This window comes from Oncorhynchus keta, chromosome 17 (assembly GCF_023373465.1).
Source record: "Oncorhynchus keta strain PuntledgeMale-10-30-2019 chromosome 17, Oket_V2, whole genome shotgun sequence".
Taxonomy (NCBI): domain Eukaryota; kingdom Metazoa; phylum Chordata; class Actinopteri; order Salmoniformes; family Salmonidae; genus Oncorhynchus; species Oncorhynchus keta.
In genome coordinates, this window is record NC_068437.1 from 53,118,172 (window position 1) to 53,130,671 (window position 12,500).

The following is a 12,500-nucleotide window of genomic DNA, read 5'->3' on the forward strand; positions in this document are numbered from 1 at the left end:
TGCAATTTGTCCTGTAGGTCTGATGATGTGATTGGAAGTTAACTCAACAGTATTCTATTGGTCAACGACTCTAAAAGTGTTTCATCTTCTGTCTTCCTTTGTTCCTGACCTGCTGCGATGGGATACTCTCTCTCCCTCTCTAATCATGTTTAAATGATTAATGCCTTAATATCATGTATGTGAATCCTTCATTTTATAAAGACATTCCATCTATTTGCTTTCAGTATCCCATGGTCAGATCGTTTTTTTTAATAGTTTTTATCCTGTAACTCAACAATAGTCCTGGTTGCAGATTGTAAAATCATCTTTATGGAGTCAGATAAATATTATAATAACATACTTTGTCATATTACAGTTTTTCTCGATTGCTAAAACACAATTTCAGAAACCTTGCTCCATTTCCTGAAAACATTAAACACAAAACCTCATCTTCAAGCACTATTTACATAACCTCTGACTCCTCTCACAACATGAAACACTAAACCTCATCTTTAAGCACTATTTACATAACCTCATCTTCAAGCACTATTTACATAACCTCTGACTCCTCTGGCAACATTAAACATAAAACCTCATCTTCAAGCACTATTTACATAACCTCATCTTCAAGCACTATTTACATAACCTCTGACTCCTCTCGCAACATGAAACACTAAACCTCATCTTCAAGCACTATTTACATAACCTCTGACTCCTCTCGCAACATTAAACACAAAACCTCATCTTCAAGCACTATTTACATAACCTCTGACTCCTCTCGCAACATTAAACACAAAACCTCATCTTCAAGCACTATTTACATAACCTCTGACTCCTCTCGCAACATGAAACACTAAACCTCATCTTCAAGCACCATTTACATAACCTCTGACTCCTCTCGCAACATGAAACACTAAACCTCATCTTCAAGCACTATTTACATAACCTCTGACTCCTCTTACAAAATGAAACATTCGCCTCAAAACAGTTTTACCTGTGTTCAAAATCAAACACTGCTCTCAAATCATAAACAAAGTGATCACAATTATATACACTCTCAAGCAGTCAGTAAACAATACACCGAAAAATAGAAAACACATTGTTCAAAACATACAATTCCGTCATTGTCTTTTGATGAACGAAAACATGTTCTATCATAGTAGCTCAAAATTGATCAGAAATTGATCAGCAATTAAATTTTTTCTTCTTCCTCCTTCTTGTACCACTATTTTTACAGTACTGTACCCTGTATCTCACAAACTTGTCTCTGTGATACTGTAATTCTTGTTCTTTGTTGATATGAACCTGCAACCAGTCAAAATCTATTGAGCATTCAGTTCTGTTAATAAATGGAAAGCACAATGTTCAGGGCCATACAATTCATCCATTGTACAGTATACAGCCTACAATGCACTGTACTACAGTATCCATTCTCAGACTTTCTCCTTCCCACCTTCAACAACCTGTTTGCTCTCTGAACTGGCTTATATTGGTTGTGTCGCATCATTTGAAACAGGTTAAATCCATTTTGAGTGGTTGTGTTCAAATGACAAATGTCTTCTCTATTTGTATTTGATTGTTGCCACTTGTGTTTACCAGTATGGATGCCATGTGCATTAGAGTGCAGAATGTGTTTTGAGAATGAGAATGTGTTTAGAGTTTTGCTGAAAAGTCTAAGTGAGATCTGCAAATTGTGTTTTACCATGTGACATGGTTTAAGGTATTGACAACATACTGCATAATTAGCTAAATGAGTCCAGGCAACTGAGAACTTTGTTCAGCCAATGGGTTTTAGTGTTTTAGCAATTGAGAAAAACTGTAATTGCACAGTCTTATCACAGGGCACATGTACGGTATATATAATATCGTATATGAAATACACTACATTACCAGAAGTATGTGGACGCCTGCTCGTCGAACATCTCATTCCAAAAATCATGGGTATTAATTTGGAGTTGGTCCCCCCCTTTGCTGCTACAACAGCCTCCACTATTCTGGGAAGGCTTTCCTCTAGATGTTGGTACATTGCTGCTATAACAGCCTCCACTATTCTGGGAAGGCTTTCCTCTAGATGTTGGTACATTGCTGCTATAACAGCCTCCACTATTCTGGGAAGGCTTTCCTCTAGATGTTGGTACATTGCTGCTATAACAGCCTCCACTATTCTGGGAAGGCTTTCCTCTAGATGTTGGTACATTGCTGCTATAACAGCCTCCACTATTCTGCCTCCACTGGGAAGGCTTTCCTCTGTACATGGGCTTTCCTCTAAGGCCTCCACTTTCTGGGAAGGCTCTAGATGTTGGTACATTGCTATAACAGCCTCCACATTCTCTTTTCTGGGAAGGCTTTCCACTATTCACTAGATGTTGGTACATTGCTGCTATAACAGCCTCCACTCACTTCTGGGAAGGCTTTCCTCTAGATGTTGGTACATTGCTGCTATAACAGCCTCCACTATTCTGGGAAGGCTTTCCTCTAGATTTGGTACATTGGAACATTGCTAGATGTTGTACATTGCTGCTATAACAGCTTCCACTCTTCTGGGAAGGCTTTCCTCTAGATGTTGGTACATTTGCTGCTATATGTTGGTACAGCCTCCACTCTTCTGGGAAGGCTTTCCTCTAGATGTTGGTACATTGCTGCTATAACAGCTTCCACTCTTCTGGGAAGGCTTTCCTCTAGATGTTGGTACATTGCTGCTATAACAGCTTCCACTCTTCTGGGAAGGCTTTCCTCTAGATGTTGGTACATTGCTGCTATAACAGCTTCCACTCTTCTGGGAAGGCTTTCCTCTAGATGTTGGTACATTGCTGCTATAACAGCTTCCACTCTTCTGGGAAGGCTTTCCTCTAAGATGTTGGTACATTGCTGCTATAACAGCCTCCACTCTTCTGGGAAGGCTTTCCTCTAGATGTTGGTACATTGCTGCTACAACAGCCTCCACTATTCTGGGAAGGCTTTCCACTAGATGTTGGTACGTTGCTGCTATAACAGCCTCCACTCTTCGGGGAAGGCTTTCCACTAGATGTTGGAACATTGCTGCGGGGACTTACTTCTATTCAGCCACAAGAGCATTAGTGAGGTCGGGCAATGATGTTGGGCGATTAGGCCTGGCTCGCAGTCGATGTTCCAATTCATCCCTAAGGTGTTCGATGGGGTTGAGGTCAGGGCTCTGTACAAGCCAGCCAAGTTCTTCCACACCGACCTCGACCAACCATTTCTGTATGGACCTCGCTTGTGCATGTCGAAACAGGAAAGGGCCTTCCCCAAACTTGCCACAAAGCTGGAAGTACAGAATTCTCTATAATGTCATTGTATTCTGTAGCATTAAGATTTCCCTTCACTGGAACTAAGGGGCCTAGCCCGAACCATGAAAATCTCCCCCAGACCATTATTCCTCCTCCACCAAGCTTTACAGTTGACACTATGCGTTGGGGTGGGTAGTGTTCTCCTGGCATCTGATTAGTCATTTGGACTGTCAGATGGTGAAGCATGATTCATCACTCCACAGAATGTTTCCACTGGGCCCAATGGCGGCGAGCTTTACACCACTCCAACCGCCCTTGGTAATGGTCATGGTGATGTTAGGCTTGTGTGCGGCTGCTCGGACCTAGCAACTCATTTCACAGTTCTTGTGCTGATGTTGCTTCCAGAGGCAGTTTGGAACTCGGTAGTGAGTGTTGCAACCAAAGACAGACGATTTTTACTCACTTCAGCTTCGTTGGTCCCGTTCTGTGATCTTGTGTTGTCTACCACTTCGTGGCTGAGCCATTGTTGCTCCTAGATGTTTCCCCTTCACAATAACAGCACTTACACTTGACCGGGCAGCACTAGCAGGAAAGAAATTTGACTAACTGACTTGTTGGAATGGTGGCATCCTATGGCGGTGCCACATTGAAAGTCACTAAGCTCTTCAATAAGGCCATTCACTGCCAATGTTTGTCGATGGAGATTGCATGGCTTTGTGCTCGATGTTATGCACCTCTCAGCAACAGGTGTGGCTGAAAAAGCAGAATCCACTAGTTTGAAGGGCTGTCCACAAACTTTTGTATATATAGTATATATTACCCAAGTTCATCAATAGCAAATTACATCAACGTTTATTTCCCTTAAAGATGTCTCCTTTATAACTCAAATCCACAGTTCCACAGACATTATGTTCTACTCTGCTGGGGTTCTGGTGTGAAGTGGGCGGCGAGGGATTTAAATAGATCAGACACGCACGTACGTGCGTATGACTTGAGTGTTTGTGTGTGTGTGTGGTGCAGTAAGCATGCTGCAGCAGTCAGATAAAAGTGGTTCTGATGCTCAGGCAGATCTCTTGATGTGCAGCAAAACATGGATATGAAAGAAAGCACCCGTGGCTGAATTAGAATCAGTAATCAGTAGAATCAGTAGAATCAATAGAATCAAAATAATCAGTAGAATCAATAGAATCAAAATAATCAGTAGAATCAATAGAATCAGTAGAGTCAGTAGAATCAATAGAATCAAAATAATAAGTAGAATCAATAGAATCAGTAGAGTCAGTAGAATCAATAGAATCAATAGAATCAAAATAATCAGTAGAATCAATAGAATCAAAATAATCAGTAGAATCAAAATAATCAGTAGAATCAGTAGAATCAATAATCAGTAGAATCAATAGAATCAGTAGAATCAATAGAATCAGTAGAATTAGTAGAATCAATAAAATCAAAATAATCTGTAGAATCGTTAGGATCAGTAGAATCAATAGAATTCAGTAGAATCAGTAGCATCTGTAGAATCAGTAAAATCATAAGAATCAGCTGCAAAGTTATCTGATAAGGGCTGGCTGGGGAAAGTTTGATAAACACACACGAACACGAAGTAGGAACACACATTCAAACACATGCACATACGCACGCACGCACACAAACACACACACACACACACATACATGAACACACACACACATGAACACACACACACACAAACACACACATACATGAACACACACACACACAAACACACACATACATGAACACACACACACAAACACACACATACATGAACACACACACACAAACACACACATACATGAACACACACACACACACACACACACACGCACAAGAAGGGGGAAATAAATGGTGGAAAATATCAAACAGTCTGAGGACTAAAAGATCAGCAGGCTGCAATATTAATGTCTATAAATTATTAAATACATTCTCTTCTGAAGTTTGAGAAGGCACTGTTTTGAGTGTTTACCAAGGATACGTCCCAAACAGCACCCCAATCTCTTCATAGTGCACTACTTTTGACGAGGGCAAGTTTAGATTTTTCTCACACAACATGGCATGTGGATGTTCGATGGATGTGGCAGGGCTTGCAGGCCATCATGGATTACAAAAGAAAACCCGCAAGCGAGCTGCCCTGGGCCTACCAGACAAGCTAAATGCCTTGTGTGCTAGTTTCGAGGCAGGCCACACTGAACCATGCATGAGAGCACCAGCTGTTCCGGATGACTGTATAATCTCGCTCTTGGTAGCTGATATGAGTAAGACCTTTAAAACTTCGTAGGGCTGCAATCCCGTTAACAGGATTATATGACAATCGCCAGTGAAAGTGCAGGGCGCCAAATTCAAAACAGCTGAAATCTCATAATTAACATTCCTCAAACATACATGTAAAGGGTTAGTTGTTAATCCCACCACAGTGTCCGATTTCAAATAGGCTTTACAGCGAAAGCACCACAAACGATTATGTTAGGTCACCACCAATTTCTATTGCACTCCACACTGCCCTCACCCACCTGGACAAAAGTAATACCCATGTAAGATTCCCGGGACCACCCATACGTAGAATGTATGCACACATGACTGTAAGTCGCTTTGGATAAAAGCGTCAGCTAAATGGCATATATTATTATATTATTATTATTATTATATTATTATTGTTTGTTGACTACACCGTAGTCCCCTCCAAGTTCATCACCAAGCTCAAGACTCTGGGACTGAACAACTCCATCTGCAACTGGATCCTGGACTTCCTGATGGAACGTCCCTAGGCGATGAGGCATTTTGCCAAGCTGACTATCAACACAGGGCTCCTCAGGGGTGTCTGCTAAGTCCCCTACAGTACTCCCTGTTCACCCACGACTGTCTAGCCTCTCACGAGTCATCAAGTTTGCTGACGACACAACGATGGTAGGAATGATCACCGATGACGAATAGGCAGCCTATAGGGAGGAGGTCAGTGTGGTGCCCCCCCACTATTTGTAAAATCATTTTTATTGTCACATACATAGGATAGGTGCAGTAAAATGTGTCAGTTTTACAGGGCCAGCAATAGTGGTACAGTGTATATAGGAATAAACAAGGGTTAAGTGCCTTCATCAAGGGCACATTGACAGATTTTTTTTCATCTTGTCGGCTCGTGTATTCAAATCAGCAAATTTTCGTTTACCGGCCCAACTCCCTAAGCGCTAGGCTACCTGCCACCCTTAAAAACAACCACTCCCTCAACGTCGGCAAGACAAAGAAGCTGATTGTGGACTACAGGAAACGGAGGGCCGAGCACGCTCACATCCACATCAATGGAGCTGTAGTGGAGTGGGTCCAGAGCTTCAAGTTCCTCGTGTCCACATTACTAAGGAATTAACATGGTACACACCCACGCCCACTGTTTACTATCTACTATCTGTATCTACCTCATTTACCTTGTACACCTGCACATCGACTTGTATATAGGTTGTATATAAATTCTCTTTACTAATTGTGTATATATTATTACTTGTATTATTACGTATTTTACTCTTCTATTATTTATTTATTTATTTGTAGATACCTAACGGTACAAACTGCCTTTTTAATAGACTACCCCATCCCAGAGCATGTCAGGGCCGCTCTGAAAGGAGAAAGGACGGGACCAGAACAAAAGGACGCGGCTCCCCCTCCAGGGAGGAAAGGGTTAAGCCTATTATAGAAGACCGATCAGGGGAGGGGGAACACTGCAATGCTCTGCAGTGGATAGAGAGGGGGGAAAGGAGAGCGAGATAGAGAGAGAGAGAGAAGGGGGACCAGTGCAGAGAGAAAGGAGCAGAGAGAGAGAGAGAGACCAACAGAGAGAGAGTGTAGCAGAGACAGAGAGAGAGAGAGAGAGAGAGAGAGAGAGAGAGAGAGAGAGAGAGAGAGAGAGAGAGGAGAGAGAGAGGAGAGAGATAGATGGAGAGAGAGAGAGAGAGAGAGAGAGAGAGAGAGAGAGAGAGAGAGAGAGAGAGAGAGAGAGAGAAAGAGAGAGAGAGACAGAGAGAGAGAGAGAAAGAGAGAGAGAGAGGAGAGATAGAGAGAGAGACAGACAGACAGACAGACAGACAGACAGACAGACAGACAGACAGACAGAGTGTAGCAGTGACAGAGAGAGAGACAGCGAGAGAGAGAGACAGCGAGAGAGAGAGAGAGAGAGAGAGAGAGAGAGAGAGAGAGAGAGAGAGAGAGAGAGATAGAGAGATACTAGGAGCACGTCTGTTTTTACTCCACTGCACACAGTGAGGCTGGAGAGAGCTCATGCCACAGAGTTGATGAGGTGGATAGCTGCTTGTTCACACCACACCGTGTGTGCAGAGACAAAGAGAGGATGAAGACAAGAGAGAGCACGGGAAAATAAAAGAGCAGGATTTTTTTCTGTGGTTATTTTTTTCTCTGTTGTCAAGAGACAGACAGACACGGGACGAGAGGAAAAGCAGTCTTTTAGAAAACCCTTACTGCATGGGACACCGACCTCGTTCTAATCCTGGGTTTACTTCTGCCTGGAAGTGAGGAGAAGTAATTGGTTGGAATCTAAGAGCTCAGGTGCTTTGGAGCTTGTAGGATTTCTATAGTACTGGACCAAGACAACAGTACAGGATCAAGACAACAGTACTGGAGCAAGACAACAGTACTGGATCAAGACAACAGTACTGGATCAAGACAACAGTACTGGATCAAGACAACAGTACTGGATCAAGACAACAGTACTGGACCAAGACGGGACAGTACGGGCAGTGGACCAGCTCATCAGCGTCTGTGTGTTTACTCAGCCTGGTGAGTAACCTTATGTTTCCGTTTTGATGGGACAGGGCACGGTTCCATCTAAGGTGTGTTGCAGGAGTGTTTTTGATAGCTTGGGTAATTCGATACCAAATACCTCTCTAACACTAAGAAAATATTGGCAACTAGCCTAGTGGTTAGAGTGTTGGACTAGTAACCGGAAGTTTGCAAGTTCAAACCCCCGAGCTGACAAGGTACAAATCTGTCATTCTGCCCCTGAACAGGCAGTTAACCCACTGTTCCTAGGCCGTCATTGAAAATAAGAATTTGTTCTTAACTGACTTGCCTGGTTAAATAAAGGTTAAAAAAAAATAAAAAAAAATAAAAAATTGCCTACACACATTATTGAATTACACACATAAATAAGAGTGTCCCACAGTAAGAGTCTCCCTCTGTAAGAGTCTCCCACTGTAAGTCTCCCACAGTAAGAGTCTCCCACAGTAAGAGTCTCCCTCTGTAAGAGTCTCCCACTGTAAGTCTCCCACAGTAAGAGTCTCCCACAGTAAGAGTCTCCCACAGTAAGAGTCTCCCACAGTAAGAGTCTCCCACAGTAAGAGTCTCCCTCTGTAAGAGTCTCCCTCTATAAGAGTCTCCCACTGTAAGTCTCCCACAGTAAGAGTCTCTCACAGTAAGAGTCTCCCAAAGAAAGAGTCTCCCACAGTAAGAGTCTCCCTCTGTAAGAGTCTCCCACTGTAAGTCTCCCACAGTAAGTCTCCCACAGTAAGAGTCTCCCAAAGAAAGAGTCTCCCACAGAAAGAGTCTCCCACAGTAAGAGTCTCCCACAGTAAGTCTCTCACAGTAAGAGTCTCCCACAGAAAGAGTCTCCCACAGTAAGAGTCTCCCACAGTAAGTCTCCCACAGTAAGAGTCTCCCACAGTAAGAGTCTCCCACAGTAAGTCTCCCACAGAAAGAGTCTCCCACAGTAAGAGTCTCCCACAGTAAGAGTCTCCCACAGTAAGAGTATCCCGTTTCTAAAATGTTTTAGCATGTAGTTGACAGTTTATTCACTCTCAAACACTCTACGATTTCTAAAAGATCCAACATGTTTTTGAATTTCTGTGTTTTTTTTTGCAAGTGTGTTTGCATACTACACTGTGTTTGCATACTACACTGTGTTTGCATACTACACTGTGTTAGCATACTACACTGTGTTAGCATACTACACTGTGTTTGCATACTACACTGTGTTAGCATACTACACTGTGTTTGCATACTACACTGTGTTTGCATACTACACTGTGTTAGCATACTACACTGTGTTTGCATACTACACTGTGTTTGCATACTACACTGTGTTTGCATACTACACTGTGTTTGCATACTACACTGTGTTTGCATACTACACTGTGTTTGCATACTACACTGTGTTAGCATACTACACTGTGTTAGCATACTACACTGTGTTTGCATACTACACTGTGTTTGCATACTACACTGTGTTAGCATACTACACTGTGTTTGCATACTACACTGTGTTTGCATACTACACTGTGTTTGCATACTACACTGTGTTAGCATACTACACTGTGTTAGCATACTACACTGTGTTTGCATACTACACTGTGTTAGCATACTACACTGTGTTTGCATACTACACTGTGTTAGCATACTACACTGTGTTAGCATACTACACTGTGTTTGCATACTACACTGTGTTTGCATACTACACTGTGTTTGCATACTACACTGTGTTAGCATACTACACTGTGTTTGCATACTACACTGTGTTAGCATACTACACTGTGTTTGCATACTACACTGTGTTTGCATACTACACTGTGTTTGCATACTACACTGTGTTTGCATACTACACTGTGTTAGCATACTACACTGTGTTTGCATACTACACTGTGTTAGCATACTACACTGTGTTTGCATACTACACTGTGTTTGCATACTACACTGTGTTTGCAGTTGGTAGTCCTACTGCTCTTTCAATATTGACACAAGACAGTATTTCAGATGTTGGACACCATCAAAACACTGCAGGATCAATACACTACACTGCAGGATCAATACACTACACTGCAGGATCAATACACTACACTACAGGATCAATACACTACACTGCAGGATCAATACACTACACTGCAGGATCAATACATTACACTACAGGATCAATACACTACACTACAGGATCAATACACTACACTACAGGATCAATACACTACACTGCAGGATCAATACACTACACTGCAGGATCAATACACTACACTACAGGATCAATACACTACACTGCAGGATCAATACACTACACTGCAGGATCAATACACTACACTGCAGGATCAATACATTACACTACAGGATCAATACATTACACTACAGGATCAATACACTACACTACAGGATCAATACACTACACTACAGGATCAATACACTACACTGCAGGATCAATACACTACACTGCAGGATCAATACACTACACTACAGGATCAATACACTACACTACAGGATCAATACACTACACTGCAGGATCAATACACTACACTGCAGGATCAATACACTACACTGCAGGATCAATACACTACACTACAGGATCAATACACTACACTGCAGGATCAATACACTACACTGCAGGATCAATACACTACACTGCAGGATCAATACATTACACTACAGGATCAATACATTACACTGCAGGATCAATACACCGCACTGCAGGATCAATACACTACACTGCAGGATCAATACATTACACTACAGGATCAATACATTACACTGCAGGATCAATACACTACACTGCAGGATCAATACACTACACTACAGGATCAATACATTACACTGCAGGATCAATACACTACACTGCAGGATCAATACACTACACTACAGGATCAATACACTACACTGCAGGATCAATACACTACACTGCAGGATCAATACATTACACTACAGGATCAATACATTACACTGCAGGATCAATACACCGCACTGCAGGATCAATACATTACACTGCAGGATCAATACATTACACTGCAGGATCAATACATTACACTACAGGATCAATACATTACACTGCAGGATCAATACACCGCACTGCAGGATCAATACACTACACTGCAGGATCAATACATTACACTACAGGATCAATACATTACACTGCAGGATCAATACACTACACTGCAGGATCAATACACTACACTGCAGGATCAATACACTACACTGCAGGATCAATACACCGCACTGCAGGATCAATACACTACACTGCAGGATCAATACACTACACTGCAGGATCAATACACTACACTGCAGGATCAATACACCACACTGCAGGATCAATACACTACACTGCAGGATCAATACACCGCACTGCAGGATCAATACACTACACTGCAGGATCAATACACCGCACTGCAGGATCAATACATTACACTGCAGGATCAATACACTACACTGCAGGATCAATACATTACACTACAGGATCAATACACTACACTGCAGGATCAATACACTACACTGCAGGATCAATACACTACACTGCAGGATCAATACACTACACTGCAGGATCAATACACCACACTGCAGGATCAATACACCGCACTGCAGGATCAATACACTGCACTACAGGATCAATACACCACACTACAGGATCAATACATTACACTGCAGGATCAATACATTACACTACAGGATCAATACACTACACTGCAGGATCAATACACTACACTGCAGGATCAATACACTGCACTACAGGATCAATACACTACACTGCAGGATCAATACACTACACTGCAGGATCAATACACTACACTGCAGGATCAATACACCACACTGCAGGATCAATACACTACACTGCAGGATCAATACACCGCACTGCAGGATCAATACACTACACTGCAGGATCAATACACCGCACTGCAGGATCAATACATTACACTGCAGGATCAATACACTACACTGCAGGATCAATACACTACACTGCAGGATCAATACACTACACTGCAGGATCAATACACTACACTGCAGGATCAATACACTACACTGCAGGATCAATACACCACACTGCAGGATCAATACACCGCACTGCAGGATCAATACACTGCACTACAGGATCAATACACCACACTACAGGATCAATACATTACACTGCAGGATCAATACACTACACTACAGGATCAATACACTACACTGCAGGATCAATACACTGCACTACAGGATCAATACACTACACTGCAGGATCAATACACCACACTGCAGGATCAATACACCGCACTGCAGGATCAATACACCACACTGCAGGATCAATACACTGCACTACAGGATCAATACACTACACTGCAGGATCAATACACCACACTGCAGGATCAATACACCGCACTGCAGGATCAATACACCGCACTGCAGGATCAATACACTACACTGCAGGATCAATACACTACACTGCAGGATCAATACACCGCACTGCAGGATCAATACACTACACTGCAGGATCAATACACTACACTGCAGGATCAATACACTACACTGCAGGAT

General features: G+C 42.4%; 1 protein-coding gene across 1 annotated transcript in view; it reads left to right on the forward strand.

Annotated features, from left to right (window-relative positions):
- The first annotated feature begins 7,175 nt into the window (after positions 1-7,175).
- LOC118376853 (G-protein coupled receptor 22-like) overlaps positions 7,176-12,500 on the forward strand; it is a 25,958-nt gene continuing 20,633 nt past the window's right edge. The window contains exon 1 of the mRNA XM_052466552.1: positions 7,176-8,024. The gene's annotated coding sequence lies outside the window, so the exon portion shown is untranslated. The remainder of the gene's footprint in view (positions 8,025-12,500) is intronic.